Source organism: Lolium perenne, chromosome 4 (assembly GCF_019359855.2).
Source record: "Lolium perenne isolate Kyuss_39 chromosome 4, Kyuss_2.0, whole genome shotgun sequence".
NCBI lineage: Eukaryota > Viridiplantae > Streptophyta > Magnoliopsida > Poales > Poaceae > Lolium > Lolium perenne.
Window position 1 is genome coordinate 370186715 of NC_067247.2, and position 8807 is coordinate 370195521.

Consider the following 8807-nt stretch of genomic DNA (forward strand, 5'->3'; position numbering starts at 1 on the left):
CTAATGCTAATAAATTCACCGACTAAATTAAGATGGTATGCACCATCATGATCAGACAACCCTCTTTGACTCCAATTCAAACGGGAAGGTGCGAACACCACCTTTATTGAGATTGTTTTGGACAACATAGTCTCCCTCGTTTAAGATGAAACTAAAAGTACCATCATTATCATACTCCGCATGAACTTCACCTATAACATCTTTACAATTGCGACATGTGACGTCGATGTTCTCTTCTTTCTTTGGATATGGAAAACATCGTATACTTTCTGACCAAAGAGCATAAAAAATATTACACGCAAAGTTATTACAGTAACACCGTTAAACTTGATAAAACTCGAATTAGAAAAGTCTTCGTGTCCAAGGAACTTCTACTTCATCTTTCCCTTTTCAGGCCAGCAAATAAATATCATGATTATCAATCTTCATAGTTCTTGGATTACATGTATTATATGACTAGCTAGAATCTGAAGTGTGACCAATATTGTTTGATTTCAAATCTTGCTTAACATTTCAAACTTTCCCTTTTTACAAGCAATACTATACATTATAATTATTTTGTGATTTCGTTTTTCCATTCATATTGTTGCCTCTCTGTCTTTCTGAATAAGAAACATTTCATGAATTTACCTATGGTTCCATGCAAATGTTGTATCTTAGCTAAAATATAGCACCACTCTCTTTCGCTATTTAATATAGTGCCACACAAGCAAAGTGCCTAGGATACATCGCTAAGAAACCCTCATTGTGAAAGGCATTACTTGATACATACATGCCTTGTTCTCTCATTGTGAAACAAATTTGCTGCCCTATAGGTTATAAAAATTGCATTACTTATGATATATACTTCATTGGTCAAGAAAATAGAAAACGCACATTTCATTCGTCTGCAGACCTGTTGTGGTCTGTTGATGCAGATTGGTAAGGTTAACTATCATAAAGAAATTTAGAAAAAACGGTTCATCTTTTCATCTGTTCGTACAACACTGCAGAAAAGTGGTCTTTGCATGAGTACTCTGGAGTTAATGCAAATGCATGAAGACATTATGTCAAGAACATATATATGTTGAGATTCTCCAGAATAGTATCCCCTCTGTTCCTAAAATAAGACAGTCTGGAAGTTCAACTTGAACTCCCAAGATGTCTTATATTTAGGATCAGATGTTATAGATACTAGTAAAGATAGGCGCGGCGGCACGCCGCGCTAGTATAGTTCCAATGAATTTTTTTTGTGAAAAACATGGATTCACTTCTTAAATTCTAATACATGTTCAGACTAAACTGAACTCAAATGAGACAATTATATTTTTTTCATCATTGTTTTCACCTTGGTGTGTGATTTGGCAACGGAGAAAACCAACCACCGGAGTGAAGCAGATAATATAGGGAGATAAAAGCATTAACATTGTAAATGGGTAAAGACATTACATTCCATAAAATATAGGCAGGCACGTGTTCTTTTGTCCTTCTTTACTTTCAAAAGATTGGGGTTAACTGCGACTATGTTGTAAAAGTAAGCAACTACGATTTATGTGCTTCACAGCTTACAAGTTGGATGTCTCAAGCCCTTTGACACATGCAACCACACCTCATGCCACTTTATTTTGGATTACCACAGACTTTCTTCATATTATTTTAACTAAGTATTATAAAGGGGTACCTCCATGACTCCTGTACAAAATGTCCAAGGTGATGTTGCACATTGTAAAGTAAAACACGAAATCACCAGAAAACATTTGATTTAGAAATCATTGAACTTTGATTTGTACCATAGTTTCTAAAACTGCAAATGACCAGGGTCCGTCCGTAGATATTCGGGCCCTAGGGCAAGACGACAAAAAGGGGCACTTGTTGACATTTTTTTCTTAAAATGCATTGCATCGCAAAACCATTTCAGTACATAGCATAGGTTGATTCTCTTTGAACGATAAAACTCACACCATAATCTATTTATTTGTAATGTGGGAGAGAACGGCTTCATGACAGTAAGGAAGCAATATAGTTCTTCAAAATAGGAAAATGCATACAACCCGAGGAGTCATCTAATCCAGGCCCAAGAAATCGATGTTCTAAATGTGATGCCATCATTTTCGTCTTCAACAGGTGCATGGAGTTTTTGAAAGATCTAAAATTAATTTTTAGTTAAACATTTTTGGGATTGTAGTATTCACCGACCTCTTTTATGTCTTCCTTTTATCGTTACCAGATAAACATTGTCCGGCAGACATGGCATCAAACAATTTGCAAAAAAAAGCAGTCAATACGGAAAAATAAGAAACACCTGCATATGGGCATATGACCTGGTATTAAATTATCGATGTAGATTGCTTGATCTTAAGGCCGAAACTATCATCACGAAGGAGAATGGAAAGAGCTGATGGGGAAGGAAATTGCGCCGTTGTTCTACGTGCCTTGAAACTTGGGTTAGGAGCCATTGGTCCAAAAACCTAGATCGGTTACCTCTTTTAGCAGTACAGATCCAATAAATGTAATAGGCTACCTTGAACTTGCGCTATTCTTTTTTACCTTTTTTCTTTGAGAAGTCTATTCATTTTACCTGGACTAAAGAGTACCGAAGTTCTGCCTAGGCTGGAGCCCCTGCCCCCAGGGCCCAAGGCGGGCACCCTGCTGCCCCATCTTATGGCCCGGCCCTGCATATGACGTTGTAACCATCTAAATCCGGAAGCAAAATATTATTGCCAACTTAAATATACATGAAGCCTTGGCTTATATAAACTCAGCGAAGTAGATATATTGAAGACCATAATGTGCTTGAATAAAAAAATGCATGTATATGACACCATAATACACTGTATGAAACACTTCTGTCCAAAAGCAAACAAATCATATGGTGCCAATACGACTAAGGAGTTCTCTCCTCTTAGAGATCACACCTTTTGAGTAACTTGTGCTCATATCCTGTCACTCTGCTACCACAGCTCCAGCGGATCAATGCAGGTCATCGGAAGAAGAGTCTGCGAGCTACGGCTTCCAGCTGGTGAAAAAAATTCTAGCAGACACACTGTATGGGCCTTGAACAACATAAAACAGAGCCCATAACAAAGCTTCATGTCTGCACACACCAGCCAAAGAGTATTCTGTAGACAGCAGAAACGGCAGCAGAAAGACAACATAAACATCTTGCTCTTCACATCCCGTGCGACTGGTACATTAAGCACACGAACATGTGCACATGAACCTAGTTATCATCTGAGAAATGCAACCCCTTTTTCGACTTGGGGTTCTTTCCAGTACCAACATTCTTGCGCTTTCTTCCTCCAGCGGCATCGGAGCCAGTGTACAACAGAAACATATTGTCTGTCAGAAACCCCAAAACACCAGTACCTTGCTAAGACTGTCAAATTATACCTCATTGAGTTTTTTTTCCCATAAATATATACCTCATTGATAGCAGATGCTGACGACAATGTACTTTGTGGCATGCATGAGATCCATGGACGGCGGTGGAACTGAAGTCTCACCAGGACATGGAGCCTGCTTTGGAGTTTCAGGAGTAGAGAAGCATTCGCTGCTCTGACCTAAAGCTGAACCATCTATGCCGTGCCGCTGGGCAACACTGGCACAATGATCGGATCAACAATCTCCAACTGGAGTTGTTGATTGTGCAATGCATCCAATGATTCACGTCCAGTAGCAACAATACTGAATTCCCTTCCCATGATGGCAAGCAAATCCTAGGGCATGGTGTTAGCCTGCCCTCTCACGCTTGACACAAGCTACAATGCCACTTTTCTGGTGATTTGAACCAATTTTCCTTTTGGTCGCTCATATGCAGTTTGACATTTTATCGAGAAATTTTGAGGACAATCTCACGATGACAATCTCTCCACAAGGCTCAAACAAATGAAGGTCTGCAAAATTGGCATTTTGAGAATCTACTGAACCAGCGTCAACTGCTCGAACAATGAACCTATACCTGACAGAACAATGACATAAGAAAAAAAAACGACATAAGTATCCGTCACAAAAAAAAATCAAATCTCGCAAAAAAAAAGATATGGCAATCAGGTGTGCATACCTTGGGAGAGGTATAACAGTAGGGCATCAAGGGAACTTATATACTCTATCTTCTAACTTAATTTTCTTGCATCATTGTTTGCAGCTTATATAATCCCAGCCCTTGTCTGCGAGGACTTCAGTAATTCCAATAGATACTTTATAGCGGTCACCCTAAACACAATTAACAATAGATTTAATCAGAGAATGCAAAAAAGGATAGACCACAGGGCACTAAAATACCATAATGTCATTTGGCTCAAGTGTCGCTATCTAGGCGATCGTTGATGCAGTTGGCTCAGCACGACCTTGATTTCACTGCGTAGTTCAATAAGCAATGGCAGATGCTTAGACATGTAGCATTCCCATAATGAACATGTTACCAAACAAATAACAGTCCTGACATGGGAACAAACCTCTATCAGACAACAACAATCACTGGAATCAGCGCATTAACGTGCCATCTTGTAACAGATGTACTATTGAAGGCCAGCAAGCCTATAAAACATAAATCACTGCAATTACAACAGATCAGAAAGAAAGAAAGAAAAAATACCAACCAAAGACAACAAAAAAGGGTGTTAAAAAGAGATTGCATCACTTGTGTACCAACTTGCTGTCATGCCAACAAATAAGACGATAATGGGCTCTTCGTGATGTCTCCATGAATCCGTCAGCACCAAATAGATCAGCCTGTTCCCTCAAGAGGGTAACAACGGCATGCTCGCTGGAAGAAACAACACAAGTGAATCATAAATCGGATAACAATCGGAAAATGCAAGTACTTGCTAGAAAAATAAATACAGGAAGAGCGGCAACCCACACCTGCCATCACCCATCAGCAATATACACCTGCCGTTTCGGGCTCCTAGCAATACCAGAAGGAGGTATACAAACCATAACTGGGATATTATGAATACATAAAGCATCAGGGGAACGTCTGGACATCACCAGATATATGGACCGCTCGTCTGAATCAATTTACACACAAAATATTCAGAGGCAGCAAAAAAAATCTTTCTTGTATTCAAAAATTAGAATCGGTTATGACACAATTGTGGTTGTTTGATGATCTCCAGATGACACATACTAAAATATTATCATTGCTAAAGTACGATGCAGAGGATAAAAAATTCCCTTATAAAGATGTTTGCAAGCCAATCATATAGATCTATAAAATAACACTCACCTCTTTTACAGTGGCTTCGACAGGGACAACAAGAACAATGTCTCCATGCACTGTAGCATTTTCGAATATCTAGTCAGTAAAATCATATCAGTATTGAAGGCAACCGAAATAAGTTCAAAGACAGATAATAATCCTAAAGACCCTCAACAAAAATATAAGTTTATGGAATAAATATCTACAGGCTCAAGAGTGAAGAAGTAAAATACAATATAGTTGACAAATGCACTGGAAACAATATAAGAAGTTTTCCAATTTGACACGGTGCACGTCAACGAAGAACTGAAAGAGATGAAGGCCACAAGGGCAGACACGGCGAACTTGCTTGTGTGTTTGCCGCTACTTTGAGATTGAAATAGCATCAAGGGAAACAAAATAGTATTGTGGTCAACTGGTGGTGTTCATTGGACTGAACTTATAAGGGGAAACAAAAGGTGGGAGAGAGAACACCAGATCGATTAAGAGGAGGAAATGGGTAATGGCCTAATGGATCACCTGGAGTCCCCGCGGCGGTGGTCACCGAACTCAACGCCACATTTCTGTTCAACTTGCCAGTGGCACTGGAGCCTCTATGAAGCTCGTGTAGCTGGGCTGCTTTGTAGACACCGGCACCAGCAGCTTCTGGGAGGCCGGGAGGCAAAATCTTTGTGTGGCCGATGTAGGCACCATTGCCTGCTGGCGTGTTGGTGTCGCTGGTAGTACTCCCGCCTATCCAATCTGTTTCCACATGTATGGTGGCACACGCTGGGCGAAGTTACGGCTGACGCGCCGGTGAAGGGCGGGATGAACAACGACAGACTGGCTAGACACGGTTGCCGCGATTTCCGGTGGTAGCGGCGGCGGCCACCGATGCTAGGACGCTCGCGGGGGCGAGCGACTGGCTAGACACAACAGCCTCAGGGAGCCGCGGCGGCCGCCACCGACGCTGGGATGCTCCGGCAGAGAGGAACACCATGACGGCCTTCAGAAGATTACATGACTGGAGCACGCAGAGATGGTCCCCGACGTCCCGCAGGTGGGCGATTAGCATGACCAATAGATCCTCGAACCCGCCATCGTAGGGCTCCTCGCCGCGTCGGTGGCCCTGTGTTGGAATTGGGGCGATCTCGAGCAGATTTTTTTGGGGGCTAGCTCTAGCCGCACCACGCAGGTTCCCCGTGAGCTCAGCACGGAGTTCCTCGGTCCATCCGGCGCAGGGCCCTTTGGCACTTCGCTGCCGCCGGCATCCCCTCCGGTGGGAGCCATATGACGCTGAGCGCCCTGAAAAAACTGAAGAAAGGGGGCTTATTCTTCTCCCTCACTCGGCAGTCTCTCCGTGCCCTCTAGATCGAGCGCGCCGCAAGCTGCCGCTGTGCTCGCCGACCACCTAGCCAGAAAGAAGGGTTTGGACACGGCGATGTGGATGAAGAAATCACGGTGTGGCCGATCGTGTGTTTCCTTTGTGCGGTGGAGCACCAATGGAGGGACACCTGGTACCTAGCACCGTGTTGCCTTCTTTCTATCCAAATCTAAACAGAGTTTGCACCGCTTTGACCACGGGGACCCACCAGAGAAAGGAAGAAGAGAGACAAACCTAGAAGCTAGCCACTATGCAGCTATAGCCACACATCCAACCTACCAAAATAGAGCACTACCAAGGAAAAAGGCTCCAATTTTTTGCAGAGGGCACACAAATGAGGCAACACCGAAGCAACAATGGAGTAAAACACACACGTGTCATCATGCTGTAAATCTTTAACCTCTCCCAAAATTCTAACAAAAAAGATGTTTGTTCCCAAATAGTATAGTAGTTATTACCAATTTAGTTTTCCTTGCAATTCCTTACCGAAGCTTCATGGGGTGCTTTCCCTGTACATAGAGGACAAACCTGCAGTGTGGCCCACCAGGTGCTCTGCAATCGCTAATCCCTTGAGATTTTTTTTCCTCAATGAACAAACATCCAACGCTATAGTTTGTTTTTTGGACCAACATATAGATTGCCACGTTAGTAATACTAGAAATATACCCACGTGTTGCATCGGGAATATCTCTAAAAACTTTATTTTGCACATCAAAAGGTACATTGTACATGAAAAATAAAATTGTAAAACTAAAATATGCAAGATTATTTGGGTCACATAATTTGATAAGCTAAACCTAATCGACTTGAAATGGTTGTGTAAACTTTTGATCAATTAAAGTTTTTCATTGATCATAATTGTTGTTAGGTTGCCTGAATTCCCACTGAAAATAGTGGTGTGTGTATACTCTTGTTTACCAAGACGGGAGGTTTCATTTTTATTTTTGTGGGGAACGTCTACTTAATTTGCAGCTGCAAACACGTTTTTGTAATTACTAATTAATATGGATCCAATAAATATCATAGGCAACATCATCTTGCATATCTGTATTTTATTCTTGAAAATATGCAGAGCATGTTGGGAATTCAGGTAGAAAGAAATATTTTTCTAGAAATCAAAAGGGATTATGCTTGCATATACCGCTGAATGGAAAGTTGGTGCCGAGAAAAGGATGGAGGATGACAATAATCATTTGGCTTGACAATGTCAACTGAGAGAACATGCAACTCTATGAGCTTTCATGTACTTCTGGATTTGCTTTAGGATCATAGACTCAGAACACGAAAGTGATGATGAAGGTTAAAAAAAACTACTGTATATGATTTGCTAAATACCAGACGTACTCACATGCATACTAACTCTTTCATCAGTACACATGAGAGATGCAGATTGTTGTTTTTCTAGCCGTGATTGTTACTTTGCTGGTGCCTTATAGCTAAGTCACGTAGAAGTTAGAACAAGTTTGTTTAGCCGCTGGCTCGTGTAACTACGTCCCTTGATACTCAGGTCACTGCTGGATGTCAGCGGACGCGAGCCCAGGTCGCCTTTATCTGGCCAATCAACCTGACTATGGTGGCTGGATACGCACGCCGCCATGTTTGGGGTCGGAGCAGCATTATCAAGCAGAAAAAGCACACTACTGGGCTTGCAGTGGTGGAGGAGGCTGAGTACTTCAAGGAGTTTGAAGTGGATTCCGGAGCCTGATTTAGAGTTTGGGATGATGAGGAGTTGGCTCTAGGAGGTAATGATAGACCATAGTCTTTGTTCTTGTGCTTGTTCATGGCTTGCTTCTTGTGATCCCTGATATTGGTGGTCTTGTTGACTTCTACTTATCTATGATAACTACTGCATTCCTGTGGACGGGCCTTGATATATTTTGCACTAGCAAAGATCAGGAGGTAACCACCAGTATCCATTATACAGTTGCTGGAATTTTTTTCTTTCAGTTAGGATGTTCATAGTAACATATCAGTGGTAGCAAAGATTTCAATTTAGTTTATAGGCTACCACAATGTGTCTTGTTATGAATTAACCATGTGCTAAATAATGATATCCTTTCACCATTCATGCATTATTATGCCCGTCGTACATACAAATAAAAATTATGAAATCACGGTGTGAACAGGCCATGGATTGTCCAAACAGAAGAATATTCTGGTTTCATTATTTCAGCCTGTCAACAGCTGAACCGTCTGCTGCATGAGTTTTTCTCCATCGACAGGATTTATCAACGTCGGCTGCTATTGCAAGGTGATACAAGCCTT

The 8807-nt window shown here is 41.6% G+C and overlaps 1 long non-coding RNA gene across 3 annotated transcripts; it reads right to left on the reverse strand.

Annotated features, from left to right (window-relative positions):
* Window positions 1-2749: 2749 nt before the first annotated feature.
* LOC127326903 (uncharacterized) lies at window positions 2750-5558 on the reverse strand. Of its 3 annotated transcripts, XR_007868190.2 has the most exons (7): window positions 5207-5558; window positions 4843-4988; window positions 4631-4744; window positions 4434-4515; window positions 4261-4335; window positions 4040-4191; window positions 2750-3937 (listed from the first exon to the last, which is right to left on the reverse strand). It is a non-coding gene; the product is annotated as an uncharacterized lncRNA (long non-coding RNA). The 3 variants fall into 3 exon arrangements; XR_007868187.2 differs by having other exon boundaries at window positions 4040-4335; XR_007868188.2 differs by having other exon boundaries at window positions 4040-4335; window positions 4627-4744.
* Window positions 5559-8807: the final 3249 nt, after the last annotated feature.